Here is a 14760-nt window from a genome sequence, read left to right as displayed (position 1 = left end):
GAGCCACTGTGACCGGCCAGAAGCTGCAATTTTAAATAGGGTGGTCAGTGAGAGACTCACTGAGAGCAAAACGCTAAAGACAGGAGTAAGCCATGTGGATGTCTGCAGGCATGTCCCATCACAGAGGGGACGTGGACTCTGTGCAGGGACTCTGAGGCAGGGGCATGTGGGGCATGTGGTATGCAAGCCCTGCCCTGAGGGGAAGAGAGGCGATGGGGTTAGGGACAGCCCAGGCTGAACTTCCAAGACCAACTGTGAAGGACTCTGAGCCTGTTGAAGAAGGGGGAATGATTGTCCAAGTGTGAGAGCTAAGGCTTTCAGGATAGCGTTTCTGACTTCCTTTTTTTTTTTTGAGACAGAGTCTCGCTTTGTGGCCCAGGCTGGAGTGCAGTGGCACAAACTTAGCTCACTGCAACCTCTGCCTCCCAGGTTCAAGCAATTCTCTTGTTTCAGCCTCCCAGGTAGCTGGGATTACAGGCACATGCCTGCTAAGTTTTGTATTTTTAGTAGAGACAGGGGTTCACCATGTTGGCCAGGCTGCTCTCGAACTCCTGACCTCAGGTGATCCACCCATCTCGGCCTCCCAAAGTGCTGGGTTTACAGGCGTGAGCCACAGCACCCAGCCTCATCATCTCAAATATTTCTTTGTGTTGGGAACGTTCAATAACTTATTCATTTATTTATTTTAGAGACAGGATCTTGCTCTATCACCCAGGCTGGAGTGCAGTGGTACTATCGTAGCTCATTGCAACCTTGAACCCTTGAACTCTTGAGCTCAAACAATCCTCCAGGTTCAGCCTCCCAAGTAGCTGGGAGTACAGGCACATACCACCCCACCCACCTAATTTTTTCATTTCTGTGTAGAGATGGGGTCTCGAGGTGTTGCCCAGGCTAGTCTCGAACTCCTGATCTCAAGTGATCCTCCTGCCTTGGCATCCTGAAGTGCTAGGATTACAGGTGTGAGCCACCACGCCCAGCCTATTTTTCAATTGTTTCTCTGTTCCACTATGTCAGCTCCATTGGGACATCTGGAATGTCTCAGAATAGGCAAGAATTTTCTGAATCTATTCACTGCTGCATTCCCAGTGCCTAGAATGGTGTTGGGTACTCAAGGCAGAGTCAGTTTAGTGACTTGAATGAAGGGAAGACGTTCTCATGTTCCTGCAACCTTGCCTACCCAGGCTTTCCTACTGGCATAAATGAGGTAATGGGATACGACTGTGTTAACTGAGTCAAGGGGGCTTGGTCATCTAGTAGGAGTCAAGGGCTCTTTCAGAGATGAGAGACCCCATTGAGCTGGGCCTGGGGGTTTTTCAGGGTTGCCCCCATGTCTCAAATCATAGGCATGCAGCCTGTGCACTGTCCATAAGTGCCCAAGCCTTGGAGTGATAGAAGAGTAAGAAACATGGCCAGGCACAGTGCTCCCGCCTGCAATCCCAGCACTTTGGGTGGCCAAGGTGGGCGGATCACCTGAGGTTAGGCATTTGAGACCAGCCTGGGCAACATGGTGAAACCCCCGTCTCTACTAAAAACACAAAAATTAGCCAGGAGTGGTGGCAGGCGCCTATAGTCTCAGCTACTTGGAGGCTGAGGCAGGAGAATCACTTGAACCCGGGAGGCAGAGGTTGCAGTGAGCCGAGATTGTGCCACTGCACTCCAGCCTGGGTGATAAAGCAAGACTCTGTCTCAAAAGAAACAGTACCAGGGGCTCATGGAAACCAGGGTCCTACCTCTTGCAGGGGCAAAGGTCTTGGGCTGGGCTTGTTGGGCAGGGCCTGGGCAGATCTGGGAGTGCCAGTCCAGAGGGCCCAGCTGGTGCTGGGTGGAGCTGCTCTAGAGGAAGCGCGTGTAGCCCAGGTCCTCTGGTGGACTACTGGCTGCTACAGTTTCCTGGTGAGTGGGGGTGGCTCTGGGCCAGAGGAAAACTGGACCCTCCAGGTGGTGCGACTGGGCTTAGACCGGGGGCCAGTTGTGCCTGGAATGGGCGTCATGAGCTCTAATTTGCTCGCTTTGAGGCTGGTGAAAGTCACGTCGCCTCTCTTAGCCTCAGTTTCCTCCTCTATAAAATGAGGGAAATGGCGTCTGCATGACTCACTTCCAGGGTTATGGTGAGAACAGAGGCGATGTTAAGTGTGCAATAAAGCAGAAAACAGCCAGGCAGGGCATGTATATGTGCAGAGAAATTGTGCAGAGATAGGGTGGGGTTTGGTCAGGTAGATCCGAACTTGAGCCTGGCTTTGCTCTCCTGGGTCACGAGAGCTGGAGCCAGTCCTTTTTCCACCTCAAGCCTCAGTTTCCCCATCTGTGAGACGAGAGTTGTTCTGAGTTGCTCGGGTTTGGGGCCTGTCCCTGATCCTGGGGGAGGTGGACCTGCTGGGCAGGGCTGCACTGAGATGAGGCCAGCAGGACAGAGCTTTGTGCCCAGGGGCCAAACTTCAGGGCCTTTGCAAATAAGACTTTGCCTCTGCACAAACACAGCTCCAATCAGCTTTTTGTTCAATATCTACCATGAGTCCTAGAACTCATAATAAAAAGACAAATAAACCAATTAAAAAATGGCCAAAGAAACTGAGTGGACATTTAGAATAGAGAAAAAAGATATAAAAATGGCCAGTAAGTGTGACTGGGGGATGGTGTCTCATGCCTGTGATCTTGGCACTTTGAGAGGCCGAGGCAGGGGGATTGCTTGAGGTCAGGAGTTTGAGACCAGCTTGGGCAACATAGTGAGACCTTGTCTCTACTTAAAAAAAAAAAAAAAAAAAAAAAAATTAGCCAGGCATGGTGGTGCACACCTGTAGTTCCAGCTGCTTGGGAGGCTAAGGTGGGAGAATTGCTTGAGCCTAGAAATTTGAGGCTGCAGTGAGCTCTGATTGTGCCACCACACTCCAGTCTGGGCAACAGAGGGAGACTGTGTCTCAAAAAACAAAACAAAACAAGAAAGTCCAATAAATACATGAAAAGATGCTCAACATCGTTGGTCATTAGGGAATTGCAAATCAAAGCCACAAAGAGATACCACTTTGCACCCACTAGGGAGGCAGTAATCATATAACATGCTGGTGAGGATGTGGAGAAATTGACACCCGGATACATTGCCCGTGGTAATGTAAACCGGGCAGCTACTGTGGAAAACAATCTGTGGCTCCTCAAAAGATTACATTGCTGAGTCATGTTACCATATGACTCAGCAATTTTCCTCCAGGAATCCATACCCAAGAGAAACGAAAGCATATGCGCGGGTCACACAAAAAACCTTGTACCTGAATGTTTGTAGCAGCATTATGCATAATAGCCAAAAGGTGGAAACATCCTAAATGTTCATCAACTGATGAATGGGTAAATTAAAATGTGGTCAGCCAGGCGCAGTGGCTCATGCCTGTAATTGCGGCACTTTGGGAGGCTGAGGTGGGAGGATCATGAGGTCAAGAGATCGAGACCATCCTGGGCAATATGGTGAAACCCTGTCTCTACAAAATACAAAAATTAGCAGGGTGTCCTGGCGCGTGTCTGTAATCCCAGCTACTCAGGGGGCCGAGGCAGGAGAATCACTTGAGCCTGGGAGGCAGAAGTTGCAGTGAGCAGAGATCATGCCACTGCACTCCAGCCTGAGGGACAGAGCGAGACTCCATCTCAAAAAAAAAAAAAAAAAAGTGTACAAATCTATGGTTTTTGTATATTCACAGTTACACAACCATCATTAGCACAGTCAATTACAGAACATTTTCATCACGCCCAAAAAGAAACTCTGTGTTTCCTTTCTCCCGACACCCTCACCCCAGCCCCTGAGTAGCTGGGACTACGGGAGCACGCCACCAAGCCCAGCTAATTTTTGTATTTTTAGTAGAGATGGGGGCTTCACCATATTGGTCAGGCTGGTCTGGAACTCCTAACCTCAAGTGATCCACCCACCTCGGCCTCCCAAAGTGCTGGGATTACAGGCGGGAGCCACGGTGTGCACATATTTTCTGCTTTATTGCACACTTAACATCGCCTCTATTGTCACCATAACCCTGGAAGTGAGTCATGCAGACGCCATTTCCCTCATTTTATAGAGGAGGAACCTGAGGCTGAGAGAGGCGACGTGACTTTCATCAGCCTCAAAGCCGGCCGGAGTAGAGCTCACGGTGGCCATTCCAGGCACAACTGGCCCCTGGTCTAAGCCCAGTCGCACCACCTGGAGAGTCCACTTTTCAAACGGATTACCATTTGAATCAGTGAATTGTATGGTATGGAAATGGTATTTCAGTAAAGCTGTTAAAATAAAAACCAAGGCCGGTGTGGTGGCTCACGCCTGTAATCCCAGCACTTTGGAGGCTGAGATGGGCAGATCACGAGGTCAGGAGTTTGAGACCAGCCTGACCAATACGGTGAAACCTCGTCTCTACTAAAAATACAAAAATTAGCCAGGCGTGGTGGCTTGTGCCTGTAATCCCAGCTACTCAGGAGGCTGAGGCAGGAGAATTGTTTGAACCTGGGAGGCAGAGGTTGCAGTGAGCCAAGATCATACCACTGCACTCCAGCCGGGATGACAGAGCGAGACTCTGTCTCAAAAAATAAATAAATAGAATAAAATAAAAACCAGTGTGGTGTTTGGGCCTGCAGTGTGTGTCTGTGAGTGTGTCACCTGAGTGTGTGGGTGCCCAGAGAGTGTAATGCAGGTGTCTCCTCTTCTCCTTCTCCTTCTTCCTCCTCCTCCTCCTCCTTCTCCTTTTCCTTCCACTGTCTTGCTCTGTTGCCCAGGATCAGACCTCATCACTGCAGCTTCAAACCCCGGGACTCAAGCAATTCTCCCACCGCACCCTCTGAAGTAGCTAGGACTACAGGTGAGTGCCACCCCCCTAGAAAATTATTTTTGTGTTTTGTGGAGATGGAGATCTTGCTATGTTGCCCAGGCTGGTCTCGAACTCCTGGACTCAAGTGATCCTCCAGGCTTGGCCTCCCAAAGCACTGGGATTATAGGTGTGAGCCACCATGCACGGCCTGCAGATGCTTTTTAATGGGAAGTGGTATGAAGAGGTGGAGCGGGAGTGAGGCCTGGAGTCTCCAGGCATAACAAACACCTCTACTCCACTCCCAAACCTCCTCTCCAGAAGCAGCAGCATGACCCTGCTGTGGCATAGCTGCTCCCCAGGAGTGGAGCCGGGCAGTAAGCACCGAGTGTCCACAGGGAAGGGGAGCTCTGAAGCTGCCATGGTCCAGGAGGGCTTCCTGTAGGAGGCTGAGCAGGAGCTGGTGGAGCTGATGAGGTTTGTTTGCACAGAATGGTGTGAGTGTGGAAGAGAGATTCCAAAGAGCAAAGGGCTAGAAAAAGAGGAACTGAGAGAACAGCACCCACAGCTGGGAAATTAGCTTGTTTTCTGCCTCCCACCTGATGTCCATCTGCCAGGAAATTCCCCAGCACCCATGGCCTGATTCTCTCCTATGGCAGCCACGACATTCTCTTCCTCCGGTCCCAGCCTGTCCCTCTCCTCTTCCCAGCCGCCAATCTCTACGAGGTTCAGGATTCTGCAATCTCTAGCATCAGAAGAGATGAGGATTGGCTGGGCATGGTGGCGTCTGCCTGTAATCCCAGCACGTTGGGAGGCCAAGGTGGGTGGATCACCTGAGGTCATGAGTTCGAGACCAGTGGGCAAATCACCTGAGGTCAGGAGTTCGAGACCAGTGGGCGGATCACCTGAGGTCAGGAGTTCGGGACCAGCCTTGCCAACAAGGTGAAACCCCGTCTCTACTAAAACTACAAGAATTAACTGGGCGTGGTAGCTAACACCTGTAGTTCCAGCTACTAGGGAGGCTGAGGCAGGAAGATCACTTGAACCTGGGAGGCAGAGGTTGTAGTAAGCTCAGATCTCACCACTGCACTCCAGCCTGGGCTATAGATCGAGACCCAAAAAACAAACAAAACAAAACAAAAACAAAAACTAAATATATGTTTTAAACCATCTTGTCAGTTTCACAACCTCACAGCGTTGAACTATGCTCCCAGGGCTTGGCCAGAGGTTGCAAACTGCAGCCCAGGGGCAAAAATTAATCTGCAAATGATTTTGTTTGGTCAGCACACAGTTAATTTTTGTATTTTTTAGTAGAGATGGGGTTTCACCATATTGGTCAGGCTGGTCTAGAACTCCTGACCTTGTGATCCGCCTACCTCGACCTCCCAAAGTCCTGGGATTACAGGCGTGAGCCACCACACCTGGCCTTGAGAGTTTTAAAATTACAAATTTAGCCGGGTGCCGTGGCTGACTCCTGTAATCCCAGCGCTTTGGGAGGCCGAGGTAGGTGGATCAGCTGAGGTCAGGAGTTTAAGACCAGCCTGGCCAACATGGTGAAACCCTGTCTCTACTAAAAATACAAAAAATTAGCCAGGCACTGTGGCGGGCACCTGTGATCCCAGCTATTTAGGAGGCTGAGGCAGGAGAATCACTTGAACCCAGGAGGCAGAGGTTACAATGAGCCGAGATCGTGCCGCTGCACTCCCGCCTGGGTGATAGAGTGAGACTCCATCTCAAAAAAAAAAAAAACTTTTAAAAAGAATCAACAGGCCACATTTTCTTTGGAAAATGCTACCAAATGTTTGAAGAAGAATTAATACCGTTTGATAGAGTTAGGATGAGTTCTCTATAGTTAGAACTATAGAGAGCCATGGTTCTCTTATTATCCTTTTCATGTCTGTAGGATCTGTTGTAGTAACCCATGTTTCATTTCTATCGATAAACTGTGCCGTCTTTTTTTGTTGGTCTTCCTAGAAGTTTGTCAATTTTACTGATTTTTTTCAAAGAGTTTTTTATTTCATTGATATTTTTCTATTCCGAAAATTTCTGTTTTCAATTTCACTAGTTTTCGCTCTCATCTTTATATTTCCTTCCTTCTACTTGCTTTGTATTTATTTGGCTCTTCCTTTCTAGGTTCTTCTATCCCTTATTTTGATTTTTTACGAAGATGGAGTCTTATCTTGCTCTGTCACTCAGGCTGGAGTACAAAGGTGTGACTGTAGCTTATTACAGCCTTGGACTTCTGGGGTCAACTTCTGCCTTGAACTTCCACCTCAGCCTCCCAAGTGACTGTGACTGGGACTACAGGCATGCATCACCACACCAGGCTTTTTTCTAGGTTCTTGACCTGAGAGCTTAGATTGTTGATTTGGGTCTCTCCCTCTTTTCTGATGTGTGCATTTAGTGCTATACATTTTCTTATTAGCAATGCTTTATGTGTGTGCCACCATTCGGGCAAGTTGTATTTTAATTTTTATTTACTTCAGTGTATTTTTTGATTTATCTTGACCTATGGTTTCCTCTTGAGCTACGGATTACTTAGAAGTATGTTGTCTTTGGGAGGCCGAGGCAGGCAGATCACGAGGTCAAGAGATCGAGACCATCCTGGCCAACATGGTGAAACCCCATCTCTACTAAAAATACAAAAAAAATTAGCTGGGCATGGTGGCGCACATCTGTAGTCCCAGCTACTTGGGAGGCTGAGGCAGGATAATTGCTTGAACCCGGAAGGCGGAGGTTGCAGTGAACCAAGTTCACGCCACTGCACTCCATCCTGGCACCTGGTGACAGAGTGAGACTCTTGTCTAAAAAAAAAAAAAAAAAAAAAAAAAGAAGTATATTGTTTGGTTCTCAAGAGTGTGCAGATCTTCCTGTTATTTTTCTGTTACTGATTTCTAGTTTGATTACAGTGTGTGAGAGAATACTCTCTATATGATTTCTATTCTTTGATATTTGTTGAAATTTATTTTGTGGCCCACAATGTATTCTGTCTTGGTATATATTCCATGGGCTCTTGAAAAGAATATGTATTCTGCTGTTTTTGGATGGAATGTTCTATAAAGGTTGATTAGATCCTATTGGTTGATGGTATTAAGTTCTATACCTTTGCTCTATTCTGGCTAGTTGTTCTATCAACTGCTGAAAAAAGAGTGTTGGGCCAGGTGTGGCGGCTCACACCTGTAATCCCAGCACTTTGGGAGGCTGAGGTGGGCGGATCAGCTGAGGTCAGGAGTTCAAGACCAGCTTGGCCAACATGGTAAAACCCCATCTCTACTAAAAATACAAAATTAACTGGGCATGGTGGCACACGCCTGTAATCCCAGCTGCTCATGAGGCCAAGGCGGGAGAATCCCTTGAACCCGGGAGGCGGAAGTTGTGAGGAGCTGAGATTGGGCCATTGCATGCCAGCCTGGGCAACAATAGTGAAACTCCATCACAAAAAAACAAACCAAAGAAAGAAAGAAAAAGAAAGAAAGAAAGAGAGAGAGAGAAGGAAGGAAGGAAGGAAGAAAGAAAGAAAGAATCGTGTTGAAGTCGCCAGCTCTAATTGTGGTTTGTCTATTTGTCCTTTTTGTTATGTCAATTTTTGCTTCAAATATTTTCAGCTCTGTTGTTTGATGCAAACACACAAAGATTGCTATGTTTTCTTGGTAGATTGGCTTTGTAATCATTGTATTATGTCCATCCCTGTCTCTGATAATTTTCTTTGCTCTAAAGTCTACTTTATCTTATACTAATATAACTACTCCCACTTTCATTTGATAAATGTTTGCATACTATTTCTTTTTCCAGTTAACCTACCTATATTGTTACATTTGAAGTGAATTTCTTGAGGACAGACTATAACTAGGTTTTGTTTTTAATCCACTCTTCCAATCTTATTTATTTATATTTTTTTGAGACGGGGTCTCACTCTGTCACCCAGGCTGGAGTGCAGTGGCGTAATCTTGGCTCACTGCAACCTCCACCTCCCAGTTTGAAGCAATTCTCCTGCTTTAGCCTCCCGAGTAGCTGGGATTACAAGCACGCACCACCATGCCTGGCTAATTTTTGTGTTTTTAGTAGAGATGGGGTGTCACCATGTTGGCCAGGCTGGTCTCAAACTCCTGACCTCAAGTAATCCACCCGCCTCAGTCTCCCGAAGTGCTGGGATTACAGGCATAAGCCACTGCGCCTGGCCCCAATCTCTTTTAATTGGCATATTGAGACCATTTACACTAAAAATTTTGTTTTTTAGTGGGCGGATTAAATTATGTTTAATTTTTGTGGGTACATAGTAAGTGTATATATTTATGAGGTATGTGGGATATTTTGATACAGGCATACAATGTGTAATAATCACATCAAGGTGATTATCGATGTGATTATTACATCAATATAAATGATGGATCTACCTCAAGCATTTATCCTTTGTGTTACAAACAATCTAATTATAGCTATTTATTTATTATTATTTTTTAGATGGAGTCTCACTGTATTGACCAGGCTAGAGTGCAGTGGTGCGATCTCGGCTCACTGCAACCTCTGCCTCCAGGGTTCAAGCACTTCTCCTGCCTCAGCCTCCAGAGTAGCTGGGATTACAGGTGCCCACCACCATTCCTGGCTAATTTTTGTATTTTTGGTAGAGGCGGGGTTTCACCATATTGCCCAGGCTGGTCTTGAACTCCTGACCTAAAATGATCCACCCACCTCGGCCTCCCAAAGTGCTGGGATTACAGGTGTGAGCCACCGCACCTGGAGCCTTTTAGTTATTTTTAAATGTACAATTAAATTATTATTCATGATAGTCATCCTGTTGTGCTGTCAAATACTAGATTTTATTCATTTTTTCTATTTTTTTTGTGGGATTACAGGCATAAGCCACCACATCCGGCCCTTATTTATTTATTTATTTATTTTTAAAACAGAGTCTTGCTCTGTCACCCAGGCTGGAGTGCAGTGGCACAATGTCAGCTCACTGCAACCTCCACCTCCCAGGTTCAAGCGATTCTCCTGCCTCAGCCTCCCGCGTAGCTGGGATTACAAGTGCTCACCATTATGCCCAGCTAATTTTTGTGTTTTTAGTAGAGACAGGGTTTCACCATGTTGGCTGGGCTAGTCTCAAACTTCTAACCTCAAGTGATCCACACACTTCAGCCTCCCAAAATGCTGAGATTACAGGTATGAGCCACTGTGCCTGGCACTCTTAGTTATTTTTAAATGTACAATTAAGTTATTACTGATGAGGCCGGGCGTGGTTGCGCACGCCTGTAATCCCAACACTTTGGGAGGCCAATGCCGGTGGATCACCTGAGGTCAAGAGTAAAGTCGGGGTTTCTACAGAGCCTGGCCAATATGATGAAATTCTGTCTCTACAAAAATCCAAAAATCAGCCGACCGTGGTGGCGCATGCCTGTAGTCCTAGTTACTCAGGAGGCTGAGGTGGGAGAATCGCTTGAACTCGGGAGGTGGAGGTTGCAGTGAGCTGAGATCACTTGGTTGCTCTTCAGCCTGGGTGACGAGAGCAAAATTCCGTCCTAAAACAACAACAACAACAGAAATGTAACATAAAATTTACCATCTTAACTATTTTTAGATGTACAGTTCCGTGGAATTAACATATTCATAATGTTGTACAATCATCACCTACATCCATTCTATGACTCTTCATCTTGTAAAACTGAAACTCTATTCAGGCTAAACAATAATGCTCCAGTATCTCTGCCCCTCAGTCCCTGGCAGCTACCATCCTACATTTATTTTTTTTATTTATTTTTTTGGCATTTGAGGGAATTACTCTGTCAACACCATTCCATTTTCTGTCTCCATGATTAAAAAAAAAATTTTTTTTTGTTTTCTTCTTAAAACATTTCTTTTAAAAAGAGGCGGGGTCTTGCTATGTTGCCCAGGTTGGAGTGCAGTGGCTATTCACAGGCGCGATCCCACTACTGATGAGCACGGGAGTTTTGACCTGCTCCGTGTCCGATCTGGGCCGGTTCACCCCTCCTTAGGCAACCTAGTGGTCCCCTGCTCCTGGGAGGTCACCATATTGATGCTGAACTTAGTGCAGACACCTGATTGGCATAGCTCACTACAGCCCAGAACTCCTGGGTTCAAGTGATGCTCCCACCTCAGCCTCCCCAGTAACTGGGACTACAGGCACGCACCACCGCACCTCACAAAACATTTTTTAAAATAGAGATCAAGTCTTGTTATGTTGCCCACGCTGGTCTCAACCTCCTGGACTCAAGCAACTGATCTTCCCACCTTGGCCTCCCAAAATACTGGGATTACAGGCATGAGCCACCATGCCTGGCGTCTCCTCTGCCTCTAGGATTTTGACTACTCTAAATAACTCATATAAGTGAAATCATATAGTGTCTTTTTTCTGACTAACTCATTTCACTTAGCATAATGTCCTCAAAATTAATCTATGTTGTAGCATATGTCAGAATCTCCTTTATTTTTTATTTACTTCATTTTATTTTATTTTTTTGGACAGGATCTCACTCTGTCACCCAGACTGGAGTGCAGTGGCATGATCTCAGCTCACTGCGGCCTGAACAGTCCAGGCTCAAGCAGTCCTCCCACCTCAGCTTCCCAAGTAGCTGGGATTACAGCCCACTGTGCCCAGCTAATTTTTCTTTTTTCTTTCTTTTTTTTTTTTAACTTTTTGTAGAGACGGAGTTTCCCCACGTTGGCCAGGCTGGTCTCGAACTCCGCAGATGATCCATCCGACTCAGCCTCCCAAAGTGCTGGGATTACTGGTGGAAGCCGCTGCACCTGGCCTCAAACTGTTTCTTTACCTTTTGAAAATTGTTAAATTTACCTACCTTAAAGCCATTAGCTTCTAGGTAAGGCCTGGGGACATGTGGAATTAACCACACCCCGAATTATGCTGGAGAGTCAGCCCTTACCTTCGCCTCTGCCTGGTGTGTCCCAGGCAGGCTCCATACACAGTACATAATTAAAATCCCTTACTTACCGAGGTTTCCACCAAAAATAAAAGTTGCTAAGAGTTAACATTGTAATATGTAATTAAGACTACAGAAGAAACAGTTATACACACAAGGTGTGTAAGAAAAGTGAAATGTGTTTTTGCTTAAAAAAAAAATTGTAAGAAGGCATGGAAATGTGGCTTTCTTTCTGCCTAAAGTGTTATAGGATTGTTTTAAGTAAGAAAAAAAATTTTTAAGGTTTAAACAAATTGTGGAAGATTTATAAAAATTAATTGTAAGAGATTCTGTGTGTGAACATATTGGCTTGTTTTTCTGTAAACTAAATATTGGAATAGAAGCATAACAGGGTTTTCTTAGAGCACTGATCTGCTATTTCACAGAAAAAATGTAAAGGGTGATAAAAGGTTTATAAGAATCGGCCGGGTGTGGTGGCTCATGCCTGTAATCCCAGCACTTTGGGAGGTGGAGCTGGGAGGATCGCTTGAGCCAAGGAGTTTGAGACCAGCCTGGGCGACAGAGCCAGACCTCCTCTCTACAAATTAAAAAAAAAATTGTTTTTTACAAATATAAAACACATCATTCCAGTGTGTGGTGGTGCACACCTATAGTCTCAGCTACTGGAGAGGCTGAGGGAAGAGGATCACTTCAGACCAGGTGATTTAGGCTGCAGTGAGCCAAGATTGTGCAACTGCTTTCCAGCCAGGGCAACAGGCCAGACTCCATTAAATTTAAAAAAAAAAAAAAAGGCCCTGGCGCGATGGCTCACGCCTGTAATCCCAGGACTTTGAGATTGGATCACCTGAGGTCGGGAGATCAAGACCAGCCTGATCAATGTGGAGAAACCGCTAAAAATACAAAAATTAGCCAGGCGTGGTGGTGCACGCCTGTAATCCAGCTACTTAGGAGGCTGAGGCAGGAGAATCACTTGAACCCAGGAGGTGGAGGTTGCGGTGAGCTGAGATCGTGCCATCGCACTCCAGCCTGGGCAAAAAGAGAGAAACTCCGTCTCGGGGGAGAAAAAAAAAAGAATATTACAAAGGATAGAGATGAGAGATGAACAGCCGGATGGAAGAGGTGCATATGGTGAAGTGTGGGCAGCGTGAGGAGCTTCCCTGCCCTTTCTGGTTTGCCATCCTCCAAGCAGTTCCACAGATTTTGCAACCCAGAAACTCTCAGAACCCTCGTGGGAGTGGGGGTGGGGACTATGGAGGCATAGGCATGATTGATTCCTCACTGGCCAATGGCAATCAGATCAGTCTTCAGCCTCTCTCCTCTACCCAGAGGCTGAGGGGGTGGGGCCGAGTGGTCCAACCCTCCAATCACAGGGTTGGTTCCCCTGGCAACCAGCCCTCATCCCAAGGCTATCCAGGAATCCACCCAGGGTCACCTCCTCAGAACAAAAGATGATCCTACCACCCAGAAAATTCCCAGGGATTTAGGAGCTTCTGTGTCAGGAACCGCGGGGGCGGAGACCAAATCTGTGTTGCTTACTATGTCACAGTATCACACCCATTGCCTTTTACCTGGCTCGCTGTACACACTGCAGTTACCCGTTCAGTTCCTGTTACCGTTTGGGTTTGAGATTATTTGCTGCTTTGCAGTTTAGTGTTTTGGCTCTGGGTCCCTTACTAGCAATGAAGATGAGAAAAGGAAAATAAAGGAATCCTGGGCAGGCTTGGCGGCTCGTGCCTGTAATCCCAGTACTTTGGGAGGCCAAGGCAGAAGGATCGCTTGAGGCCAGGAGTTTGAGACTAGCCTGGGCAACATAGCAAGACCCCATCTCTATAAAAACAATGTTTTTTTTTTTTCTTGAAACAGAGTCTTGCTTTGTCGCCCAGGCTAGAGTGCAGTGGTGCGATCTTGGCTTATTGCAACCTCCAACTCCCTGGTTCAAGCGATTCTCCTGCCTCAGCCTCCCGAGTTGCTGGGATTACAGGAGCCCACAACCATAATTTTTTGTATTTTTAGTAGAGATGGGGTTTCACCGTGTTAGCCAGGTTGGTTGGTCTTGAACTCCTGACCTTGTGATCTGCCCATCTTGGCCTCTCAAAGTGCTGGGATTATAGGTGTGAGCCACTGCGCCTGACAGTTTTTTTTCCCCAAAAAAAGAAAAAAATCCAAGGGAACCTCAGTTTGGATTGCGGTGGGAGTGGGGACAGGGGAACTACAGGTGAGAGGGGCTAAGAGACCTCCGTCCCCAGCCTCTGTGGGTCATATGCGCTCATCTCTCTTAAGCTTCCTTCCCAAGGTAATACACTCTCTTGACTTCTAAGTTTATTTAAACGTGTGCGCCTTATCATATCTTCATCCTAACAGCACAAAGTTAAACAAAGCAGCTTTCGAGGCCCGGGGAGAGAGAAGTTGATTTAAGATAGGGCCCTATCAGAGGTTACTCAACCGTTTGTGGCTCCTGCCTTATCACTGACAAAGGCCACGCTCCCTTGCCTGGGTACGCCCTAAGCTCCAATCCAAAAGAGAATCTTGTTGAACAGCCCTGTGGGTGTCAAGCAACTGCCTTCTTCCCCAGCCAGCCCAGTGCCTGCTCTATGAGCTGTGACCACAGTGGCCATGGTGGCAGGGAAGGAGGCCATGCAGGGCTTTCTCTCACCATGGCTGATGTGTCTCAAAATGTTATTTGTTTGCAATCCCCACAGTATCAACTGTGCATCCGGACTGGACACAAGGACTGGAGGGAGGCTGGTCTCGAACTCCTGACTTCAGGCAATCCACCTGCTTTGGCTTTCGAAAGTGCTGGGGTTATAGGCATGAGCCTCCAAGCCTGGACGATTCACCTCTTGATAAGCATCTAGGTAGTTTCCAGTTGTTTTGCTGCAACAGATAAGGTGTGATGCACATCCTTGCAAATACCTCCAGATGCGCATGTGTCCCCCTAGAAGTGAAATTGCTGGGCTGGGTCATCAGGTAAACACACCTTCCACCTTCCCAGATATTGCCAAATAATTCTCCCTGCCCCCGCCGTGCGATGGAGTTGCCCAGGCTACAGTGCAGTGACATGATCTCGGCTCACCACAACCTCCGCCTTCTGGGTTCAA

This window comes from Aotus nancymaae, unplaced genomic scaffold, assembly GCF_030222135.1.
Source record: "Aotus nancymaae isolate 86718 unplaced genomic scaffold, 86718_ANA_hifiasm-v0.15.2.pri h1tg000012l, whole genome shotgun sequence".
Taxonomy (NCBI): domain Eukaryota; kingdom Metazoa; phylum Chordata; class Mammalia; order Primates; family Aotidae; genus Aotus; species Aotus nancymaae.
This window is presented reverse-complemented; position numbering follows the sequence as displayed.